The sequence below is a fragment of the Peromyscus eremicus genome, chromosome 18, assembly GCF_949786415.1.
Source record: "Peromyscus eremicus chromosome 18, PerEre_H2_v1, whole genome shotgun sequence".
Taxonomy (NCBI): domain Eukaryota; kingdom Metazoa; phylum Chordata; class Mammalia; order Rodentia; family Cricetidae; genus Peromyscus; species Peromyscus eremicus.
In genome coordinates this window covers 13524178-13550599 of record NC_081434.1, presented here as the reverse complement: position 1 = coordinate 13550599, position 26422 = coordinate 13524178, and positions in this window count along the sequence as shown.

The window sequence follows — 26422 nt, the reverse complement described above, 5'->3', positions numbered from 1 at the left end:
CCCCTCCCCCCATTTTGTTTCTATGACTCCGTAGCATAATTTGAAATCAGCTATGAAGACACTTCCAGTTTGGCTCTTTTGTTCAAGATTGCTCTGCTAGCTAGTTTTATGTCAACTTAACACACTCTAGAATCATTTGAGGTGAAGGAACCTCAGTCGAGAAAACACCCCCACCAGGTTGGCCTGTAGGGATTTTCTTGTTTAATGATTGATGTCTCTGTATTAAATGTATCTACAGCAGGAGGAAGCTTCTCTGATGCTGGCTGAGTGAGACCCTGATCTAGGGGTACAGCAGAATATTATTAGCAGTCACTTTACAATCACCATTGTAGACTAGAGGGTTTATAGCTGAGTGGTTGCTTACATCTTCTGGTAGCGTGGAGAATACCTCCTGGTCAGTAGGAGTGGAGGCTCTAGGTAGACACCTGCCTGACTGCTCTGTGTTCAGAGAGATGTGTCGATGTTGCTTTCAACAATAGGGCTTATCATCAGTTTGTATGGAGCAACCAATAGCCTTGGCAACAGCCTGAGTTGTTTGGGGGTTTCCGTGGGACCTCTTTGGCTAAGAACTCAATTAGATGTTACCCGTTCCTTCTAGCCCAACCTTTTGCTATTAAGACATAACGTTTTCACCCATGAAGTTCATACTTTACAACCATGCAAGAGCTGAGAAAGAAGATCACTAAAGAAAAATCTCATACTATTTTAATTAAGGCTGGGATTTTTGTCTTCGGTCACATGTATAGCTAGTAGACTATATTTAAAATATTTATTTCCCTTAGTTTTGGGGTTTGGGTATAGACTTTATATTCCATAGAGGGGATAAAACCCAATCACATGCTTCTACTTGGAAAATGAGGAGCCGAAATTCAATGAACTTTATCCTTGCTTAGCTCTCCAAATAGCCACATGGAAAGAAGTTCATTAAGTATTTGAAAGAAAAATATAAGGAGCTGCAGAAGCACCAGGATTTGCCTAATAGAATTTTTAATTAACCATGAAAAACAGAATTAAAACTTGGAAGTCTTCTTTCTATCCTTTCTAAATTTTGTCATGTCTGTTTGTCTTAGAATGAGCAATATATTGATCATCAAAACCAGATTAGTGTCTTTTACATTAATCCCGGTTTTCTCCATTCTACACAAGAAAGGGTCCCTAACTTCCATGGGCATAAACGTCTTACAACAGGCTCCCACACCTTAGTAGATAATCCTCAGTCTTAGCACGACTGACTCCATGATGGAAGTTCCACTCAGGCCATAAAATTCAGCGTGTAGACAGCACCTCCTGCCAAAATGAAAAAAAAAAAAAAAAAGACCAAGTTCATCAAAATTTATAGTTCTGAGAGATCTCTAAATGTACTAACCTTGCTTTTTCGGCTTCTATAGTTCTGCTTCTGGCTAACTTGTCTTGTTAACTGAAGTATGTCAACCAAGGATATGGTTTTTGTGCTTAAAAATTCACCCTCAGAAAGGCTTGGAGTTACATTGGGATCCCAAATATTGAGTGTAGTTTCTGGCTGGCTAATGAAGACTTTCTATTGGCTTAAACCTGTGTCTGAGTAGTCCTCTCTGGTAGATACCCTACAACATTCTCATATGGAAAAGTACTTGAATAGAATATGTCCTGAGAGCTGATATTTCACATAGTATATAATATATTCATATATTTATTCATAAACATTATATTATCTAACATACAATAAATAAATATTTATATACAATAATATATAATAATATATAACGTATAATATATAATAAATTATATATATGTACATGTTTGAGTTTATTTGGCCTCCCTTTAAATATTAATTGTAAAATCAAATAGATGGCTTTCTTTCAAACATTTATCTTTCATCACAGCTGGATCGAATACTTTTATTGTGAAATGACAAGGCTGTGTGTGTGTGTGCGTGCGTGCGTGCGTGCGTGCGTGTGTGTGTGTGTGTGTGTGTGTGTGTTTCCAGGTAGCAATACGTGGTGCAGCAGCTAAGAGGGAGGGACGTTCTCTGATTTTGGTCGTGCTCTGAATGGTCAAAGGACTGATTTCCTTTTCCAAGAAACTATTCCAGAAACAAAATGTTTTTGCCTGAGCTTAAATGAAAAACAGATACTGAAAAGACTTTAAACTGAAAAATAATAGATTTGCTGGCATCAGGTACTGAAGGGGTTGCTCATTATTTAGATTTCTCAAAAAAAAAATTGGCTATGCTTGTTAGCATAGGGTCCAAAAATTCTCTGGAAATTATTTTCTATGTTAACCATAAAACTACTAAACAGTTTATTATTGTCAAATTCACTTAAAATGGATAACCTTGATCTCTAAGTAATTCCCTTTAGGGACTAGCCTGTGGTTAGAATAGATTTTAGAAGTCCGTTGTTAAGCATCTCAATAAATCAATATAATGTAGGAAACTCTGATATTTCTGTGGAAATTTCCACGCTTTCGTTACTCTTTGCATACTATTAAAGCTAGTTATTCCTGAACTAGAGAATCTGGGGGCTAACGTTCTCTTAGTTTAAAATATAGTTCATGAATGCTGATGGAAAGAATCCTGCTGTGGGCATTGTTTTCCTTTGTGTTCATTCCCTTTCTTCATGCTCTCCAAGTTTACCTTTCACTATCGTCAACATAGATTAGTGTGTTATTCAGTCACACCTCTAGACTACTAACTTGCCAGGAGAACATTGCAGTCCTTAACTGTGTCTTACAGAGTTTGATAGAAGTGATTGCATAGATCATATAGGGAGTCTACAGTATAGATTTTTAGCTGTAGGTAAACATCCACCCCTATTTGCCTAGTATTAAGGGTTTGGAACAATTGGTCACACTCTTGGCTCAATAAGATATACTAAAATTGCATGGAAAATGCCTAGCCCAGCAACACCATAATTTATTAAATACATGTATCTAGAAGAGCTTAAAGGTTCTACCAGTTAGGGCTGAGTTTGTTGATTGAAAGATTGATTACTTAGTTACTGATCTTTCTTTAAAAAGATAATGGCTTGCTGGGTGGTGGTGGCACACACCTTTAATCCCAGCACTTGGGAGACAGAGCCAGGCGGATCTCTGTGAGTTCAAGGCCAGCCTGGTCTACAGAGTGAGTTCCAGGACAGGCACCAAAACTACACAGAGAAACCCTGTCTTGAAAAACAAACTAATGAAACAAAACAAAAAGATAATGGCTTTAAAGATAACCCATTTATTTAGGATAATAGTAGATTACACTATATCTAAATCATAGAATTTATTGTCGCCTCCAAACAGTCTTGGTTCAGTAAGACTGAACACATTACATACCAAGAATCTCATAAAGGGATACATTTGGCCTTTCATACCCCAGGGTTCTGTGTCTGTATAATTAACCAATTAGCCAGCTTTGGAGTAAAAATATATAAAAAAAATTCATGTCTGTAATGAGCATGTACAGTTTTCATTTTCTAAGCAGTATATCATAACAATTATTTACATAATACTCCCATCGTATTAGGTATAATAAATAATATAGAGAAGACTTAAAGCATGCAAGAGAATGTGTGTTGTCTATATGTAGATACTGTGATGGGACATGAGCATCCATAGGAGTCGGTATCTCTGAAGGATTCTGGAGCCTATCCCTCGTAAACAGCACAGGACAAATGTATTTTAAAATGGTTTGTTTTCCGTTGGCTTGCCTTCTGTGTTGTGACGTTTACGTCTAGGGGTCACTAAACATGTTTCCACTTTGCTGTGAATTCGAGAAGAGTGATTTTGAAGTTCCCTATGCAAGCTTTTGCTGGGGATCCAAAGCCCAGGTTTTACATGCCTTGAAAAATAAATATCTTGTCAACACTTCTTACTCCTTTTTATTTTCCCAGGGCTGCGGCTTGTAAAACAGGCATGATGTGTATTGGCTTTCTCTTGGAAATGACTTGCTTCCTCTCATGAGAGGCTGTAATCCAAAGCCCCAAGAGCTCAGACTAGCCGAACATTGCTTGTCTTAGCATTTGTTCTAGCAGAATATATTACATGGAGCAAGAACACCTATTGGATTCCTGGAGACTTTGAGCTTGGATGAGCATTCTTAGGAGAAGACCCAAATTCCTAAACACTGGTGGAGTTGTTTATCTTTCACACTTCCAAAGAATTAGTTTCATGCAACAGGACTGAAGTGGATAAGCCTTGTTTTTCTACTTAAATAGTTCACTTGTTCTTTAAAATTAATACCTGAAAGCTATGCAAGAAATACTTTTAACTTTGAAAGAGCAAATTTTGGGTTTTCTCAGATGACAGGGACATCAGGGAAAGTGAATTTTAATTCCTAACCATTGTTCTTACAATGTTGCTTCTCAGTCATTTTATTTTTAAAATGGTTAGTAGCCTTCTGAATAGCCCTAAAGAATGAATAGCACATTGTCTACACTCTGAGCAGTGGGAATCACATATTATCTTTGTTCAGAAACAGTACATCTTCTGAGTTTATTTCTATCAACTTGCATCTCAGTCACATGTGCTAAAGTATTCATTCCCTTCTATCTGCAGTTTTTCAAATGGAACCGCCCAGGAAGTCCAATTGTCAATGGTTAGCTAGTGTTTAGACAGCCATGAACATAAAATGTGGGTAGCTAAGTGCCCATGATCAAATGTTCAGTGCCAGAGACATCAGATTTTAGAGATAGGCAAATGTAGGCTGAGGCTCTCAAGAGGAAATGTATAAATATTGCCCCTCTCAATGAGGGTGTTTTCTCTGGCATACTGTTTGAAGGCAGTGGTAACAGTATCAGTTTTACACTAGGCTTTAATACTGAAGCAAAGGAAATATGTGGTCCCCATGGCTCCCAGGGGAGGACCCTCCATCTTTCGTTATACTTCATTCAGCAGAGGAATCAAATGCAAGGCTCTGAAGCATCCTGAGTTTTCAGAATTTCTCTGGAGGAAGAGAATCAGAGGAACTGGACCTCCCTGTGACGTTCACAGACACTAATTGGGGAGGTGGTTGTGGTGTTGCTGAGCTTTGTGACTGCGTCCTGACGTCTTCACGACTTCCCAGCTCATCTTTGAAGTTAAGGGAGAACTCGCTGTTCTTGGAAAGTGCCAAGGCCCCGTGCTAAGCCTCCCGGGTCTGCGTTTGCAGTTCTTTCTGCCCGGAGTATTCCTTTCCCAAATCCCAGACAGGCTTGTTTCCTTCCAGCCCCAGCTCAGATGTCTTTTCCTCTGAGAGATGTCGTTTTTTAAATTTATTTTTATCTTTTTCATTAAAGATCACATCATCTGCTTTGGTGTTCACAGCGGAGTGCTCACCACATAGGTCTGAGATTCACCACGGGCTTTTATTCATTAGTGTTTTATTTACTCTCATCTCTAGAATGTAATCCCATGTAGAGGAATTTTCCCCGTTTATGACAGCACTCCAGTTTCATACACACCGGGTATTTGACACAGGCCTGGTGGTGAATGGACAATAGAAATCAGAGGAAAGAAAACAGGCCATTATATAGGACTTGCGTTATAAGGAGTTATTATTATTTAAGTGAAAATCACCCCCTTCCCCCAAAAAATCTACTTCTCGTTTAAATATATGCCAATGTCAAGTGAGAAATTGCAAATTGCTTACAAGAGACGTTTGATGGTGAATTGTATGGGAACAAAGGCCCAATGATAAGAAAAGCAAGTCCCATCCTAAACGAAGACATCGGTTGGAAACAGGCTGGTGCTCTCTTTTTAGGAATCAACATTATCCTCATCGCCGTGTGCATACATGTCTACTACGCAGTGAAACTCTACCTCTCTTTTGAGGTTACATACAAAGCATTAGGTCGTCCCTGCAGGTGATGGTGGGTGTGAGAAAATTCATAAAAGTTGTGGGGGCATCGTGGCTAAAAGTCTTTTTTTTTTTTTTTTAAATTCCATTTTAATCTTCTAAAAGCGTATGGTTCAGCTGATACTAATTCCTGGGACTGTTCCACCATCTTGTTCTTCAAATGCATCTCTTGCCGTTTGCTCATTACTGTTTCCCTTGCTGGCTCTTCTTTCTTGGCCACGCCCTTAGAAATTAAAGTTGCTTAGAATTCTACCCTTGGCCTTGTTCTTACTCATCTTCGACATTGCTGGCTCGCCTTCGTCTTTGCGCTTGTGATGATGTTTTAGCACCTGCTTTCAATACCGACCTTTCTCCCAGTTTCCAGTCCCGAGTCCCGAAGGGTTAGTAGGCTTTTTAGCATACACCTTCCGTCAGCCCTTCAGAAATGTCATGCCTCAAACTAAGTCAATTCTATTGTTCCTCCTACTGTCTTTACTCATTTTGGTTTCTGGCCACCTAAAGAGCTAGCCTTTGCTTTATATTCTATACCTTACAGGCTGCCTTCTGGCTCCTTTCTATCCTTTCAATCCCTGCTAATAACAGACTTTCATCATTTTCCACGTTGACTGCTTGAAAAACTGGAGCAGCTTCTTTCTGCAATCATATTGATTCCTGGAAATACCTTACTTTTTCTCACCTGAAGAAATTTCTAATTTCCTTTGAAGATATGAACGTTCTGAGATCTAACCCCCGAGCATCTGGTAGCTCATTGCCCTCTCTATATCGACTCAGCCGCACCCACCCCTTGTCTCTGAATGGACGCTTTCCGGACTTCTCTTTCCTGTGTCTGTGTCTCAATGCCCGGGCCCAGTCTGCCTTTTTTTCTCAGTGGATTCTCTACTTTTCTCTCTTTAGTTTGTATTTCTCCACCCCAGCCCCATTAGCCTGTTTTTTTTCTCAATGGATTCTCCCCATACCCATCCCACCTGTTCCTGAAATCAGACTCTGCTCTCTGTGTATGAGACATTCTTGAGTCTTCCTAGAAATAAACCCCACTCACCATTTGAGTCCCAGTTCTTTTTTTTAAATGGGTATTTTTATACAATATATTCTGATTGTGGGTTCCCCTGCCCCTACTCTTCCCAGTTCCTCCCCACCTACCCTCCCACCCAGATTCATCCCCTTTCTCTCCTTAGAAAACAAACAGGCATCTAAGGAGTAATAACAAAACAAATAAAACAAAAACAACCAAATAAAAGAGCCAAAGAAAAAGCACAAGAAACCCACGTAGATACGGAAACACACATGTTCCTACACTCAGGAATCCCATTAACCCCCCAAACCAGAAGCTATAATATACATGCGAAAGATCTGTAAGGCAGCGAAAATTATCCACCCTGACTTAACATTATGAGACAAAGAACCTCCTCAGATGTCACTGAGTTCATTTTGTGTTGCCGTCTACTGCTCTGCTGCATAGGGCAGTACGTCTTCCGAGTGAGACTCCCTAAATTTTCATTTGCAAGTGGCTATCAATTGGAGCTAGCCTCTGGGCTAGGGATGGGGTATGTTCATTTCTTCCTTTGCCTCTAGGGTCCCATCTGGTGCAGACCAGTGCAGGCCCTGGGCATGTGGCCACAGTCTCTGTGAGTTCATGTGTATACCAGCATTCTTGTGTTTAGAGTGCCTTTTGTTTTTCTTGGTGTCCTCCATCCCTGATGGCTCTGACACTTTTTCCACTTCCTCTTCTGTGGGGTTGCTTGAGCCCTGAGGGGAGGGATTTGATGGAGAAATTGTATTTAGGGCTGAGTGTTCCAAGGTCTCTCACTCTCTGCATAGTGTCTGGCTGTGGGTCTCTGTATTTGTTCCCATTTGCTGTAGGAGGAAGTTTCTCTGATGATGCCTGAGCAGTGCACTGATCTATGATGTAGTAGAGTGTTGTTAAAAGTTCTATTTTATGGCTATGTTCCCTTAGCAGAATATAGTATTTGGTTTTCCCATAGGACCCTGGGCCATCTAGTTTCAGGTTCTTGGCCACCCATGCATTGGGTATGGTTTGGGCTCCGTCTCATGGAGTGGGCCTTAACTCAAATCAGAGTTAAGAACATATTGTGTTCCAATTTTAAGGTTTTCTATGGAGTCCCTCTTGACTGCAATAGCTCATGCTTCTTTCTCCATTTCTTTAACTCCACTTTGTGTTTGAATGACTTTTCTTTTTCTAGACTGCAAACTCCAATCTGATGAACTGACTTCCTGTCCACAGCTTCCCCCTCCTACAGTGTCTTTCCAACAGGAGACAACACATGTTCCTTGAAATGATATCATATTGCATGTCTTGGGCTCAGAGTAAAGTTGTAATTCTAAGTAATCAGTGGCACAGTGTTAGCTAATCTCATAGATTGGTGCCTACCCCAGTTGTCATCAGAGAGGCTTCAATCCAGTTGCTGATGGAAACAGATGCAGACCCACAGCCAAACAGTAGGCCAACCTCAGGGAATCCTGCTGAAAAGAGGAAGGACTGTAGAAGCCAAAGGGGTCATGGACATCATAAGAAGACCTATCAACTATCTGGGCTCATAGGAGCTCACAGAGACCGAACTAAACCAGGAAGCCTGCATGGGATTGACCATATGTGACAGCTGTGTAGCTTGTTCTTCTTGCAGAATTCCTAACAGCAGAAGCAGGGGCTGTCTTAACTCTTTGGCTGGCTTTTGGGAACCTAGTCCTCATACGTGGTTGCCTTGTCCATCCTAAACACAAGGGGAGGTGTTTAGTCCTACTGCAGCTTGATGTGCTATGTTTTGTTGACATCCATGGGAGGCCTGCCCCTTTCTGAACAGAAACAGAGGAGAAGTAGATTAGGGGTGGGGGTGGGGCAGGTAGAGGTGAGGTGGGGGGAGGGGAAATTGCAGTCAGGATGTAAAATTTTAAAAAAGTTACTCCAGTGGTCTTCACAGGAGGCCACTTGTGTTATTCATGTTCAAGCATAGGTTATGGAATCTCATAGACCCAAGCTTACGTTCCAACATTGCCATACACTCCAATGTGAGAACCTGAGTAAGTTATTCAACTTGTTCAGGGATTGGAATATAATAATACTTCATACCTAAGAAATACTAGAGTTGGCTTTGATAGCCTGTGGCACATGAGCGCACATTGCTTAACTCAATGTCTGACTTATATTAGGTTTATAAGGAAAACTATTATTATTGTTTTTGTTTCTGTAAGTCTTCAACAGTTGGGTCCAATCCTAATACTTACTCATATCAGATACTAGCTAGAGAATAAGCTACCGGCTCCTACATGTCTTTGGAAACAGAGTATTTGTGTCTCATGATAGACCTGAACTTCAGTGCTCTAATCTCTCATTATGTCTACTGTTTCTCCAGCCTTTTGTCCATGGTCTTTCATAAGAGCAAGACAAAGTATGAACATCAGTCATGGTACCAATAATCCTTGCTAATTAAATGCAAACAAAACAATTGTGTTCTGAGGTGGACTACAAAAATAAGATACTAAAGCCACCAATATTGTTCTTTTTATTCTCTTGTTTTTGTTTGTTTGTTTGAGACACAGTCTTACGGTATAGCCCTGGCTGTTCTGGAACTTGTTATATAGACCAGGCTGGCCTCGAACTCACAGAAGTCTGTCTGCTTGCATTTGCCTCCCAAGTGCACATCATGACCAGCCCTTTTACTTTCTTCTTGACCAATTATTTAAAGCTAAATTATTTTAGATTTCTAAAACATGACACTGATGTTATGGTTGCGTTAAAGCCAAAGCTAAAACTGCAAGTTAATTTTGGCAGTGAGTGGTATAATAGATCTTATGCAGGAAATTTGGACATTTTCTTTTTTTTAAATTTTGTTTTATTTTATTATTATTATTATTATTTTTGGTTTTTCGAGACAGGATTTCTCTTTGTAGCTTTGCGCCTTTCCTGGAACTCGCTTTGGAGACCAGGCTGGCCTCAAACTCATAGAGATCTGCCTGCCTCTGCCTCCTGAGTAGCAAGATTTTTTTTTTACAGCTTCTAGGGAGAAGGAGAAGAGAGAAAGGCAAGGAGAGAGGGAAGGACAGGGGAGGAAGGAGGAGGGAGAGAGAGGGAGGGGGAGAGAGGAAGGTGAAGAAGACTATGTTGTACCTCCGAGTAATTTTTAAATAAGAAATTGGCATGAGTTGATGTTTACAAGGCAGTTAGAGCTTCACGAAGGCAAGCTGATGTTGCACACACACACACCATGTCTATCAGTTTATGTGGTGTCATCAGTATTCTCTAAAGGATTCTAGAATTCAAGAAGATATTGATGATGTTTGGAATATGAGTTTGCACTCAGAAGAACACTGTCATCTTGAAGCTTCCAGGGAATTTACAAGGTTGCCTGGCTAAACCCTGCCAGTCTTGGCATCAAAGGATGCAGCTTGTTTAGCTTATTTGGTTTGTTTATCTGACTTCAGGAAAGGCCCTCCACTGGCAAGACCTGCTGGCTGAGTGCACGTGCAGTGGTCTTTCCTGGGAAAATCGCTTTCACTCCTGAACACTCTAGCTGTCTTTCGGTCTTTGGTAGTGACTGTTTTGATGTCTTCTTATCTAAATTGCAATGTCCTTTGATGCCTGTTTGTGCATGCATTTAAAAATGGCTGTTATAAAAAATAACGTGTGAACCTGGAGCCAGTGAAAGCAACCTAGATGCAATAATACATGAGAAAGCAGTTTTTCTTTTCTCCCATCTCACCTGTTGTTCAGACAAACCTTTGTGGCCAGAGGATCTCTTGAAATTGCAGTTGTTACTTACTTTTTGATTTGCTCTTTGGAGATGTGACACACACAAGCGGCTGTCCATATACAGTGTATACATGTAGGTGCATTTGCAGATAAGTTCATAGCCTGGCACCATCCGAATCAAGGCCATAACATATCCCTCATTCCCAGAGTTTCCCTTCAGACCTTTTATTATTACCATTAGTTTCGCTTTCCTTTCTGGTAAAAGTGCTTATCACAGCAGCTGACCTCTGAGCAGATTCCCAGCAGGTAACACAGTATTGTTAATTATAATCATGATGTTGACAGCAAGTTTCTGAAACCTATTTTGCATGGTTGAAACTATAACCTCTTACCATCCCACCTCATTTCCCCTCTTTCCGCCCTCACACCCAGTCTCCTACTTTCTGAAACTGTGAGTGTGACTCTAATAAAGTCATTCAATGCTATTTTTCTTTAGTTGGTGTGTTTCATTTCCTACCATAACCTTCAGGTCCATCCATGTTGCTGAATGACTGAATAATATTCCACTGTTTGCATATTTCAGAATTTATTTACCCATTCATCTACCCATGGACATTCAGTTCATTTCCATATCTTGGCTCTTGTGAATAATGCTGCAACTGATGTGGGAATGTAGATAGCGCCTTATGATGCTGATTGAATTGTTTTGTCTATAGTACCCAAAGTTGAGATTGCTAAGTCAATGGCAGATCTATTTTGAATATTTCAGAATAACCTTCTTACTGTTTTCCAAGATCAGTACCAGTGTATTTTCTACCAAAGAAATACAAGTGGTCCCTTTACTCCATATACAGACAGCATCTTTTCTTTTTGATTACAGACATCTTGACATATGTGAAGTGATGTTCCAGATGGCTTTGATTTCATCTTTCCAGATGACTAGTAATTCCGAGTACCTTTTCATGTACCTTATTGGCCACATGTTCTTTGGTTTGTGTGTCCCTGTGTATGTTGTTGTGTAGATGTGTGGTGTGTGTATGTGCACATGTGGGTGTAGGTAGAGGCCAACAGTGGACAACATGTGTCTCTCCTCAGTGGTTCTCCATCTTTATTATTTTTGAGAAAGGGCATTTTACTAGCCAATGAGCGTTAGGTCCCTATCTGTCTCAGCATACCCCTGCCATAAAGCTGGGACTAATGGCATGGGGTGCCATGACCAGGTTTTTGCAGGGGTTCTAGGGTCCTTGTGCATGCATGGCAGCCCTTACTGACCAAGCATCCTTCCAGCCCCTGCATATCTTTTGGGAGAAATGTTCATTCAGTGCCTCTGTGGTTTTCTAAATTGGGTTATTTGTTGGCTTTTTTTTAAAAGATTATTTTGAATTTCTTATATATTAAGGCCCCCATTCCTAAATACATGATCTACAAATATTTTATCACTTCTCATAGGTTGCCTTTTCTTTTTTGAACTTAACTTCTAATTTTTTTGGTTTCTCTGAGGGTCTTGCTATGTAGCCTAGTCTAACCTTGAACTTCTGATCCTTCTGTTGCAGCCTCCTGGGGTTCCAACTGTGCATTTACCAAACCTAGTTAAACACAATTTGAATTTTTCTTCATTGAATGGCCTTTTGAACTCTGTGAGCTACTTAGTAGGATATGTTGCTGGATACGGAGAATGATATCCCAATCTCTGCATCCTCCTGCCTCCTCTTCCTCCTCTCCCCCATATATAGACATTTCTGATGTTCCCATCCCCTCAGGGCTCTGGGTGAGGCCACAGAATGGGCCCATTAGTCAGTGTCTTCCAAGGCTAAGGAAACTAGGCATTAGCTTTGGGCCAAGAGAATGTCTCTTAGTACTAAGCCCTGTTGCCTTAGGATGAGCAAATATGCGCTGCTTTTCTTTGGAGTGAACACTCTAGGATTTCCTCCCTTTACTGAATTGTTAGGACCACTTATCTAGACTTCTGGAATTCTCTTGCCCATGGGTGGTTACCAAAATTAGTGTTTCTAGGTGTATGCATGGACTGGAGTGTCTTATTCTACCTTCTTGCTGATGAAACTTCAATATCCTTAGAAGCTATTGAAGATCCTAAAGATTTTTTTTCCTAATTCATCACCATTTATCATTTTAAAATTTAAACTTGAAACATTATACATTTTCCTATTAGCTCACTTAAAAATCAAAACAAGTTATTGTTGAAAATCAACTTTAAAAAATTCCAGTGGTAGAAGATTGGCACTATTCTGCAGTTTTTTTGAAAACTCTTTATCAGAATTTATGAGTTAATTAATACACGACAGCAGATTATCACTTACGTTTCTGTATGTGATCTGTTGAGATATTTTTCACATCAGGTAACCTCTATAAAACTCTATTGCATGAAGATGACAAAGTGAACTAAAAGAATAAACATAATAATTAAAAGGTATTATGAAAATAGTTGAGACCTCGCCTGGGTTCTTGCATCACATTTGGAGTCTTTCTGCATCAGAAAAAAACGATCATTGGACCGTTGTTCCTGGGTCTGGCTTTGTGTTGTTACCCACTCTGCATCCAACAATGTGCTTATTCATTTAGTTGTTGCTTTGTAATTAATTTGTGTTTATTATGCTTTATTCTGCTTCTCATTCATTTCCTGCCCTTTCCTTGATTATCTTTATACCCTTACATACATCCTTCCATCCCCTCCTGATCAGTGCGTGAAACTAGCTACGAGCAAAGAGTCTGCATGTGAGAGAAAAATGTAGTGTTTATGTTTCTGAGTCTGGCTTAGTTTGCATAACATAATGATTTCCAGTTTTATCTATTTTTTTGGAAAACCCACCATTTCTTTCTTCTCTAAAAATTCTTTTGTGTGTGTGCACTACATTTTTTTATTCAGTATTTTCATGTTAGCATGCAGAATAATAGGATTCATTGTGAAATATTCATGCCTGTATCATTGCACTTAGTTCTAATGGGTCTCCTTGCCTTCTGCCCTTCTATACTACCATGGGCCATCTTCCTACTGGTCTCCCCGCCCCAATCCCCAGTTCCGCCTGCATATTCCATCATGTCCTTTTCCTTTCCTTCTTATGTTCTCTTTCTCCCCTCTCAGGGTTCCCTTTCTAATTTCATTATCATTATCATCATCATCATCATCATCATCACACAGGATCAAAAAAATCTAGGTTCTGAATATAACAAAAAAATATGTAGTATTCAGGCCAGGAGTGGTGGCACACACCTTTAATCCCAGCACTCAGGAGGTAGAGGCAGGCAGATCTTTGAGTTTGAGGCCAGCCTGGGCTACAGAGTGAGTTGCAGGACAGCCAGGCACACAGAGAGAAACCCTGTCTCAAAACACCCTACCTCCTCCAATTAAAGTATTTATTTCTGAGTCTGATTTCTTTCACCTAACGGTAATGATGTCTAGTTCATTTTTTTCCTTATCAGCTGAATGGAATTCTGTTGTGCACATGGATTGCATTTTCTTTATCTAATTACAGGCTGGTGGACCTCTCAACTGGCTTCATTTCTTAGCTGTTGTGAATAGGCCACCAATAAACACAGGTGTGCATGTGTCTCTGTGGTATGTTGACTCAGAGTCCTCCTCACCGACTTCCATAGAAGCTGCACCAGAAAAAGAGAGAATAGTCAAAACCATCTATCTAGTCAGTGAGATTCGAGCTAAAATAAAACTACCGAACAACTGAAACACAGAAGTGTAAATAAAACAGGAAAGGAGCAAAACAAAATACATGACTTGCTATTTCTTACTAGTTTGGATGAGTATTCTCTCTCTCTCTCTCTCTCTCTCTCTCTCTCTCTCTCTCTCTCTCTCTCTCTCTCTCTCTGTTGTTGTCTGATTGAGAGCAGATTCCATGTGAGACCCAGCTTCCCCTGGAGTCTACAGCCTTCTGTCTGGTGTGCCAGGGTTATACTTTCTGCCTTTGAGGCTCTAAACGGGGAGGGTGGAAGGTCTTTCTGCATTTGTATCTACACTGGTACTCTCTTTCCACCCAGATCCATGATTTTCTGCTTTCCCCTCAGATCCCCACAGCGATTTTCTGAGAACGGTTGTGTCTGTGGTGAGCCTGTAACAGCTTCAGCATATTTCTGGTGTTTCCATGCAATCGCTCATTTAGTCATTGGTGGCGTGGGATGCCAATACTAGGTCACGGCAGCTCTGGCGACTGATTCCAAGGTCATGTCTTGAAGGCTGCACCATGCAGAGAAAAGAGGGTTCCACTTTACGTGACAGGGGATAGAAGACCAAGAAGCAATAGGGGTAACACTTACTCTTTGTGACAGTAGCCATCCAGCCCAATGACTTCTCAGATGTCCCATTAATACCATTGGAGTAGCAAGTGAATACCAAAAGGATGTGGGGTGCCTATCTAGTCACTAGCAGGTAAATAGCTCCGTTTCTTCACAGCATGATTTTCCAGTTTAACACAGGTACCTGTGTGTTACATGTGTCAGCCCCTGCAGGCATTTCTGAAGCTGGTTCTTGATACACTGCCTGGTGTGGTCCCTCTTCCTCGAGCATTCCCTAATTATTCTGTCTTCCATTCTTTCTTTATCTCTTGCCCGCGGTTGAGATGGCTCTGGAAAGAGACCTTGACTGGTAAGCAACCGTGTCAAATCTCAACTGATGCCTTGGGAATGGTAACTGTGAATGTTCTAGAGTCAAGTTTTGGCCTCAGCGAAGCAGCACGTTGATTTTATTACTCAGGTCCATCATCCTTGTCCCCTACTCACACCCCCAGAAGACAGTATTTGAGTTTCCTGACTCCCCACGGGGATGTTGGCATGCTCATTAATATTTTTATCTGTGAAGTTAATTGGTGAAGCACCCCACAGAAGAGGGTTCCAAACGATGTCTTTAGGGAACCTGACACACAGACCTGCAACCTTGGCTCAGTGTGAGAGAGGTATAGACTCCCCTAAAGGCATTGGAAACTCCAGGGCTAGCTCTTTGGAGCATGACTGTGCTTTTGGACACAGAGAAAGGCTTCTTCATATTAATTACAATGAAATAATTCCACGTGATGAATGCGCGTGCTTTTAAAAGAAGCGGTCTATATCGATGTTCTTAATGGTTCTAAACCTTCATGACCAAACCATGAATGTATGCCCAATAATATTTTTAGGAAGCATTTAATGAGCGCCCGTATGGCTGCAGGACATTAAAAGAAGCCAAACAAATGCTGTGGTCCTGTTCCATCAGCCACAGCTTGTTAAATCTCCCATATGACTTCATAACCCAGAGATTGCTCCACTGCCCAGAATGAAAACCCATTTTCAAGGGAACTCCTGGCATCACTTTTAATAGTGCTTCGTGCATGCATGGCCACACTCTGAGGCCCTGTGAAGGTCAGAGAGGCAGCAGCCGGTAAGCACATAAAGCCTTTAGCCTCTGGAGGCCCGACTTTACAATTTAGATTTTTCTTTGTCCACAAGGAGAAAAAAAAAAATGTCTTAGTTCATTCTTGTTCCTACTCAGCCTCATTAGAAACATCACCACAGCATTTAGCTTAGTGTCTTCCGACAGGCCTAGCTGAGGTGTGCTCTGTGGGAACGTGTGTGCCCAGCACCTGCCTGGACCTGTGTTTCCTTCAGGCCAAGCACGATTAATCCTTCTGTCATGAACACTAAATCCTCAAGGCTTCTCTGTTCTAACTTAGCACCAACTCAGGAGACATTTTCTCTTCAAAGGTTAGAATCTGCCGAGGGTTTAAACGTGTGCCTGACTGGTATGGACAACTGTGGGCTGGACTGGGGTCCCTTGGTGAAAAACTTTTTCTTTTTTTTCATCTCTCGAGGGTATTCGCGGGTCCCCAGGTGCTTGTATATTTAATGTCATCTCTGTTGTAGGCTTGAAGTGAGGTGTGAGCGTTTTAAGATTTTCCCTCTGAGCGTGGAAGGGAGGTTTGAAACATGTTGACAAGTTCTGATCTTTCTACATCATTAATGCTTCCAAACTCCTGGACCCAGTGCTGTTGATCTGAAACAGATCGTTTCCACATGGTTTTTGCTACTGCTGTAGGGTACCATGAGCCCTGCTCAAGCCCAGGCTGGGCCTCTCTCCCTTGGCTACCGCCAATTCCCTCATTCTCTCGTGCCTCTGACCAATTTGGCCACAGCTCTTGAACCCAGCACACGGCCCGTTTCATCTTAAAAGGGCCTCCAAATTAGCCTCAAAAACTCCTAAATTCTCTGTGGGAATTTTCAGTCTTCCTCTGAAGTCCGATGCTAAATCACATGTTGTCATGAAATCAGGCCGTAGAGTCAGGCTGAATTGGGGAGTAGCTCAGGAAGCATATTTTTCAGTATTTTAAAGACTATGACATGACATGACAGGTTTTTCAGGTGAGGTGTAAAATGATCAGCCCCTCTTTCGATCCCTCATCCGGAAAGAAGACACATTTGTGAAGTGAGGATTGTCAGAAAAAAGGAAAATCCCACACGCGTTCCAATTTAGAGGCCACAGGTTCTCTGTGGCCACAATTCTTCCACTCTCCGTATTTTTACAGAAAGCAGTAAAGACACGCAGTGTGGTCCCACCGGTAATCTTTGGAGAGGCTTTGTCTGTGAATGATATTTTCAGATTCCCACAGCAAAGCGGGAGGCAGACTGGTTACAGGGGACTATGATATGAGTTCAGCTTACATCTCACTTCCTTCCTTCATCCGTATCCTCAGGGAAACCTCTGAAACTGCTTTTTCCTGCCCTGAATTTATGTCTGTGGCCCACACTTCTTTAAGACTGTTGATTGGGCATCCTTTAGTGGACAGTGGTCTGTGCTGGGGGGGCCATGGGAGCAAGTGTTGAATAAGGCAGAAAAATGAGAAAGTAGAGAGCATCAGCTTTCAAGGAGTTGACATTCTCCCTGCATTCACGACAGGAGCTGTGGAGGTTGGCATTTCACCTGCTTGCAGAGCCTGTCATGGCATTGTGAATGCCCCTGTGAGATTCAAGAGCCCTGCGTTATAGATGACGTTCTTGCGTTTATTCGCAAGAACGACCACTGCACAGATAAATTCCCGCTGTGTGAGTGTGAAGGGGCCAGATGATGAATTTGTATATGGGATGGAAACTTGGCGGTTAGGAACTTGTCTTTAACACGGGCAGTAAGCTCTCCACTCTTTGTTTAGAAGGGAGATTATGCCTGATGGGGGCACCTGCTCTCATCAGGCTCCGCCGCCATCCTCGTCTTCTAAGGCTATTAACTATACAAAAGGAAGTTTGGAAAAGGAGCAATTATTACTTCAGTGTAGGAACATGAACCACCCATGGAACATTCATTTCCAACAGTTCGAAGCAGTAGCCAGAGACTTTGGAATGTTGACAGCTCTGCTTATACAGGTGAGAAGTGATTGTTTTTTTCCAGGCTTCACCTTCTGGTCCTTGGGGACGTGACCACTAAACTAAAAAGGGCGTGTTGTCAGGTTGGGCAGAGAAAGAGTGTGGCTGAGCCTTGGAGGCCTCCAGGGGGAAGATTTCATTGATAGCTCTTAGAGCACCCACAGTCCAGTGATAGAATGAAACATTAGGTGTGCACCTCACAGTCAGAAGCATCAGGTTGCTGGTGTCAGCCAGCCCAGCCATCAGAGTGACCACGCATCCACCCAAAGGCGGCTGAGAGACTTGGAGGAGAGATGAGGGCCGGTCATGGAATAATGCTATCAAACTTAAACAAAGTCCCTGTGTTTGAATGGAATTAGCTTAAATAAGTGTCTCATGTTGGCCAGGATTTTTCTTAGTTAGGCTTGGTATACAGGGATTTAGAAATAGCCATATGGAATTTCTTGAAGGTTGGTAAAAACAAAATGTGCTTGGGAGGCTGCCTGCCAAGTTTCAGCCTTAGTTAATTTTTATGGATGAGCTTGAAACTCCTAAAATACAAATGTATAAAGAAGTGCTGATGTAGACACAAACCTAACCACAAAAACATGTAGGGAAGCTGAGAGAAGCACCATGGAATTTTGCAGAGCCCGTTAGATAATGGTGTATTTGATGATACTAAGTTTGAATAGAATGAAATGAAGTAAAAAAAAAAAAAAAAAACTATGAAAAAACAAAACAAAACAAAACACCAAAAAAAAAAAAATGAAAACAACAGAACCCAAAATCCTGGTTGAAGGAATTTATAAAAATGAGTTAAAAACACTACGAAGTCTGAAATATAAGGACATATTTTATATTTCCTGCCTATCTAGAGGAACAAATGGACCCAATGCAAATTGTCTTACAGTTCTTGAAGCCATGCTGCTAATTCTGTTTCACCTTTACCATGGAGTGGCTGTGCATTTTATTTTCTAGGCTGCCTCAGAGAAAACCTACTGTTCGTTTTGTTGATATTTTTTAGTTTTTAGTTTTAAGCATATTGTGAAATCTTGATGTACACATGCTGGAAAAGAATGTGTTTAAAATACCTTTCAATGGTTTACAAAATTTTGCATGCTTTGTTTTCTTTGATCCTACTTGATTTTCATAATTGCACTCTGGAGAGAAATTGCTATCTCCATTCAAGAGATGGGGAAACGAAGCATCTTCAGGGACTGCCTAAGTCAGATAGTAAGCAGCAGGGAAGGACAATGGATTGACGGACTCTCAAACAATGCTGCAAGCTGATTCATCCTGGAAAATGTCGTTAAGTCCATGGCTGGTCTGCATGGTGGGATGACAATTTCTGGCCTGGATTGTCCTTATAATGAAGTTATGTCCATTTAAAAGCAATGAAAATGTGTTAACAAATGAATACATACCTAACAGGAATGTGAATTTCTACACACACACACACAATTGTAATAAAGATGAAAATTCTGATAGAATATTATATATAGTATATATATAATTATATATATAACTATATAAATAACTATATATAAAAATAGTATATAATTGTATACTAATTATATAATCATGTTTGAATGACTGATGCTCTCATTATGTAATATTATCAGCTTTGGGACAGAGTAGGCATCAATTTATTTGGAATAGTCAGTAGCCCCCATAACTTCATCTTTAAATATTCTGAAACTTTTTCTTAAGCACATTCCTTCTAATCTGATTGCTAATGAAAAGAATAGCAATTAATTTTTTATACTGCTAGGTATTATTTTCCTAAACTCTAATACTTTTAGTTGAATGAGTTGTATTACATGTATATCAAGATATTTATCTCTTTTAATATTTGTATTATTTTTATTTTATTATTTTTTAAAAGAAACTTCAAAATATTATTCATTAATGAAATACCTGAACATTTTGCTCTAGTTTTACTTTTTGTGTGAATAACTTCAGTATGTTGTTGTCTACTATGAAACATGCTGCTAAAAACTTTTTAAAAACATTGCGTGTCTGCAACAGGACTGATGTTCATAGGAACTGGCAGAGACTGGCCGCATGCATAAGGCCTGCATAGATGAGAAAGAATCCCAGAGCTCAGAGGAGAAAGTAGACAAGCGCTCCCACCCTCAACTAAGACGCTATCTCCAATTAACAACTATCCACAAATGAAAATTACTACTTTTTCCAAGGAAGCCTCACTGAGTGTACAAACCATACTTCAGAGCAGGCCCCATGCCAAAGATGAGATGGTCAAACAAAATGAACTCAAAGGTATTTTTGGAGAGTTTGGGTCTCATATTTGCTTTGCTTTGGCTTTTTTTTTTTTTTTTTTTTTAATTTCACTGGTCTTTTTCTTGTGTATCATGGTTTCTGATTTGGAGTGTTTATGGATCTTGTTTGTGTGTGTCTTTGTATGTATGCCTTTCTTGTACTCTTTCTTACTTTATCTTTATCTTTTTTTTTGTTAGTTTTTAAATTTTGTTATATCTTTGTTAGTCCTTTTTATTTGCCTGTTTATTTCTTGAGAGAGAGAGAGAGACCAAGGAAGCATAGAGTTGGAAGGGTAGAGAGAGGGAGAGGATCCGGGAAGAGATGGAGGAGAAGCTGTAATCAGAATATATTGTATGAAAATAATTTTATTTTCAATAAAAATCAAAATAAAAAAAAGTGTGTCTGTTCATGTGTGCTTGAACATACTATAGGGCATTGTAGAGGTCTGAGGATAACTCAGTTCTTCTCTCTTTTGGTTTTGAAACAGGGTCTTCTGATTCTACCACGTAGTGCTTATCTCAGCTCAGTTGGTTCCAGGCTGTTCTCGGGTCTCCACTTTCCATCTCCTCACAGGAGTCCAAGAATACAAATGTTCATCCAGGTGTTAACATGGGTCCTAGGAATCAAACTTGGGTCATTACTCAGCCTATTCCCCAGGCTCTGACACTTCTGATAAAGTCCTTTATTGTATTTTTTCTTTTTCTTCTTTGTTTCTGCTTTTCCTAGCACTTTAATTAGAAATGCAGTGTCTGAAAAACGGATATCCCACACATAACCAGATCTTCAACATTGCGTCTGCCCCTATAAGCCAATCTTTATGGTTCTTGGTTGATCTTTGCTCAATTTTAAGCACCGAACCAGGTCAACAACACCATTTCCGGTCACTGAGACGATTTTTGTTTTTCTTCTTGACTTTCATCTAGCATGCTGTCCTCGTAAAGATGTGGCAATGAAGTCTTTCCCGAGTCACCAGCACATGACCAAAAGGAGTTTTCACGGGCCATTAGCACGGAGGCAACTGGCCCAGGAAGTTCTGACTTGCCCAAGTTCAGGTGAGTCAGTGGTGGTGCAGAGATGGACCGCAAACAGCCTGTTTCTGGGACTCTCTGTCTGCTTCTTCTTTATCTTAGGCACTGAGCATAGCCCCTGTGAGCATGCCTTCCTGAGGTTAGCCCCTGTGAGAGTGTGCCTTCCTAAGGTTAGCCCTTGTGAGGGTGCCTTTCCCCGCAGCAAGCCAGAAACAATGCTGTTTTCAAAAGTAAAATGAACATGTGATAAGATTTTGTTTCTTTGCTTTTAAAAAAAATACTTAAATATTTTTCTCATTCTTATAGTTTTGTTTTCAGTTTGGATAAACTGACTAGATTAGAGAGATTTACATCTCACAAAAATCCTATGCTGTTTATTCCTGCCCCGAAGTTATATAGGAGCAAAGCCGGAGCTAAGAGGATGTAAATATAAATAACAACTTGTATGCTTATCTGAGCTCTGAAAATTATAAAGTTAATTCATGTTGGTTCTGTTCATGAATGTCACAAGAACAATAATGTATTTAAAGTTCAGTCTTTCTTAAGAAAGTACTAGTATGTACATAATGACTCATATTTATGGAATAAACATTGATTTTTCAAGTAAAAGACCACTTAGAGGAATAAATGCGATGTGTAAGGAAGTAGATACATAAGCAGAATGCATTTTCCTTGTCATGCTGGTAAAATGTCTTTTGTGCTAGTATCATGTTGCAGGCCTATCAGGACCACTACGGGAGGTTGAAAATAAGTTGCTCTTACCACATATATTGAAATTAGCCCTGTATAAAAGGAAATTTGGGAATTTTAGGGACTTGACTTCCGATTCACTACAGACAGAAGTAATTGGAAGTGGCTTTGTATGGGAACACTTATTAAGGCTACCAGCGTGGCCTGGAGTTTAGTTGTTTTTAAACTGTAGCCTATCTATTATGTATGCATTAGGAGCTAAGCATAGTTTTCGTGCTTTTTAAGTAGTTAAAAAAAATACAAAAATGATACTTATGACACATCAAAATGATAGGGACTTTGAATCTCCCCATTCACAGATCACAGTGATCTACTAGTCTCCTGTGTATGCATGTGTGTGCTTGCTGTTCATGGCTGCTCCCTGGCAAGAGTGACCAAGTTGAGTTCACATGCATGCATAATACACATGTATGTGCATCTAATATAATGTTGAGTTCACATGCACGCATAATATACACATATGTGCATCTAATACAATGTTGAGTTCACACGCACGCATAATAACACATGTATGTGCATATGATATAATATTATGCATGTATAGTCTTGTCCTTGCTTTAAAGCCAAATTCCTCCGTTCAGTGCTATGTTTTATTTATTCCTTAGATGTCAATTTTTAGGTAAGTCTCTTAGGTTGTGGCTATGTCACAGCAAATAAATATTTATCAGGAAATAGGCTGTTTCCATTTTGTGGGAAGACTGTTTAAGATACAAGAACTACTACCTCTCCAAATCTAAAATATTTACTATCCCTTTACAGAAAGCATTCTCTGACCCTTGGACTGGAGAAGTCTTTTAGTCTATTTTCAATGAAGAATTGCATATGTATTATTTTTCATGATGTGCTTCCTGACATTAATTGATTCATTTATTCATCTGTCTAGTGATATATTCAATAAAGCCGTTCTTAAGTGAAGACACTGATCCAGTATGAGGGATAGAGATGTGTACAAGCTCTTTGTTCTATAGGATATTACATGAAAAGATTAAATGACGTTAAGACAGCAAAATCCTAAGGACTTTTACAGATTTGGCAGAGAACCATAATAAGCTACGCAAATTCCATCCTAAGAAGAGTGCTGTTATACAGTTTGTGAACTGCATGTCACCGTCACCTTTTCTTTTAACTCTGTACCAGCATCCTGAACTTCCGGCCCCAATGCACCTGGCTTTACAAATTCCCCGCTCACTTGAAAGGAACATGGTATGCCCCTGTCGGCCACTTTTGGAAGTTCAGCCGCTGTCCCCAAAAGTCTTTTCAGGTGAAGATCACGGGCTAGGGCTAAAGTGGCGTTATTTTGATCTTCACATTCTATGGTAGATACTGCCTCCCTGTTCTATATATGAAAAAAAAAGGAACTTCAGAGATGTCAAGGGAAGTGACATGAAGTAGTGAGGACAGGTCTTAAACACAAGGCTGCCTGTTTCCAAAGCCTTCTATGGTGATTTAGTAAATTTTGCCTTATGTTTAAGTCACTTCCTCAACACGCTGTTGCTTTTACAGTTGTTTTTTTTGTTTTGTTTTGTTTTGTTGTTGTTTCATTTTCGTCTTTCTTGAGATGTCAGTTTCGAGGTAAGTCTCTTAGTCTGTGGCTGTGGGACAACAAAGACATGTTTAGTAAGAGCTAGACTCTCTCCATCTTTGTGGGTGGCAGAGGCTTTCATACAGGAACGATTCCATCTTGCATTCCTTTCTTGTTTTACCTTTGTTTCTAAATCATGTGTGTTTACTTGAATAAGGAAAAATTTTCCATGTGGTCAGTGAGTCATTCTAGGTTTTAGCCACAGGGCAGATACTGTGAAGTAATGAATGGCAAGAGCCTTAGTTCAGTGACAGAAGAAGGAACCCGTGTTCACATTTGACCCTTCCACTTTCTGAGTGTGGACCTTCGCCAGCCTTAGTCAGCTCCCCACACATCCTGGCTGAATGTTGGATGACACTAAAAACCGATACAGTCTAGGGATCTTGACCGGCTTTGTTTTCTCTGCCAATTAAAGAATTAAAAGGTAGGGGGAAAATCTCAAACATACCAGGTAGCGGTGGAGAGATTTTTGAACACCGCAGACAACAGCAGATGGACTCAGCCGTTGAAGAACAGTGTTTATTAGGGGTGAGGAGACACCCTTGGCAGACATATAGGGAAAAAGACCCTCTGCAAGGCGGAGCGGGATACTCAGGAAGCTGAAAATCTAGGCTCTTCTCAAGAGTGTTTTGTGTTTTTTTTTTTTTTTAAATCTCTGAAGAGTTTTTATCCCTGAATTTAGGGTCGGTCAGTTTGAAGACAGAGAAGATGGTTGACTGCCCACAACTGTTGTGTAACCTGCCCTGCCCTGATCCAGCCTTGAACTTGCTGAGCCGGTCCAGCAGCAGGGCGCCTGCTGGCAGGAGAAAAAAGGTCTTTGTTTTAAGCCGCCAGGCTCATTCCAGGTCAGGAGGGTGAGGAAGAAGCCGGCCATCTTATTACCTTGTCATGGTCCCTGGCCAACTTCTCGTCTCTCAAAACTACCTCAGAATCATCTGAGGCCGGAGCACTAGGAACAAGGTTGTTCCCCCGCCCCCCACATCATTTCAGACAGTTTTTTTCTAGGCTTCGTGTGAGTTACTGGTGACGTGAACATCTCTTATCACAAGGCAGTTTATTGCCTTTTTACTTTTAAAAATTTAGATGATTAGAAACACATTCCCTGTAGCCAAGTGACAAAATGATCTTTATCTAATTATGTGTGTGCTTGCATGTGTGTGTTTTGTGTGTGTGTGTGTGTGTGTGTGTGTGTGTGGAACCTGAGGCTGATATGATGTTTTCCTATACTGCTTCTTCACCTTATTTTTCAAGATTCTTTGTTCCTCCTCCTCCTCCTCCTCCTCCTCCTCCTCCTCCTCCTCCTCTTCCTCCTCTTCTTCTTTTTCTCCTCTTCTTCCTCTCTGTCTCTGTCTCTCTCTCTCTTTCTCTCTGTCTTTCTCTATCTCTCTCTTTCTAAACTGAGATATGAAGGTTACCAATCTGGCTAGCATGAGGGGTCAGCCTGTCTTGACCCCCCCCCCCCCCCCCCGAGTGTTGGGATTGCAGGCATATATATGCCTCTATGCCTGGAGTTTTGACATGAGTGCTGTGAATCGAAGTCAAGTCCTCATGCTTACGGGACAAGCATGTTGCTGACTGCACTGTCTCTCAAGCTCTCTGACTCACACAATCACCAGTGTAGGAAGACAGTAAGAAACGGACGGAGGGAGGATGAGAGCTTAGAAACCAGGGCAAGCTGAAACACAGTCTGGAAGATGCACAGTGACCCATGGAGGAGGTCCTCAAAGTGATGTCTGTCCCGGGATGGTGACAGGGAACCTGTAAAGGACTCACACACACAGGAATCTAGGTCAGAGGCCAGGTAGATGATAACATCACTAAGGAGAGGAACAGAGCACGGAGAACAAAGACATGATGAAATGGGGAGCGGGTAGTCACAGGAATGTCTGTATTCAACAACAGTGTGAGGTCACCAGCAATTCACTAGACACCAATACAACTGAGTTACTAAATCGGGGTCCTTTCTCTTAGTTGGGGGACAGGAATCATGGCTCCATAGAGTAGATATTGAAACTATTTGGTGATTAAATAAAAATAGTGGCCAGGTGGTCCTAGGCATGGAGACTTTGAGGCAAGATGTGAACATTTTCTCATTCAGTTATCAAAATATTCAAAGGGGGTCTTTTCTTCTTCCTCTGTCTCTATTCCTAGGGTTTTCATCTGGTCAGCACAGGAACACAGTAGTTGGTTTCTGGAGCCTTTTCCAGAGGGCAGACATCTTGCTCAGACTCTCCAGGTTGTTAACATCCATCTTAAAACACAGTGTCCAGAGATGAGCACCAGGTACAGACGTGCAGAGTGCCGTGGACTGTGTCAGGTCCCCCACTGTCAATCATTTTCTAATTAGGTAGGTAGTATATCATCAGAAACTCCGGCAAAGGTAGCTTAAGACCACATTAGCTTTTCTAGCAGCCAAATCATAACCTCGGCTCCTATGAAATTTTCTGTCAATAAAATCTCTCAAGTTTTATCACATGAAATACTACCAAGCTAAGATATATTTGGCGCATTTTGGGCAGCTGAATGTTTGGACCTAAGTGAAGCAATTTATATTTCTTTCTGATGAATTGAATCTTGTTAGTTTTGGCCCAACAGAGATGTATTTTTAAATTTTTAGTTGTTATGCAATATATTTGGTTAACATTTTCATCTTTGTGCCATTTAAAAATACTACCAAGCCTTATATACCCTCATTTAAGCCATTGCTAAACAATTTTGAAGTAACAGAAGTAATAGGTGTGTATTTCCTTGAACATCCTTTCAACAGGACATCAGGCCATATGCTACACCATGCCATTTATTTGTTTTATTCTCTGGGGCACCTGTTATGTATCAAATGCCACATTATGACCCGGGGATAAAAATGTGAGCATGGTCTAGCATGCTCAAGGGATTCAAACACTAATGAAGAAGGCTAACAAATTAAGAGACAAATGTGCTGCTGT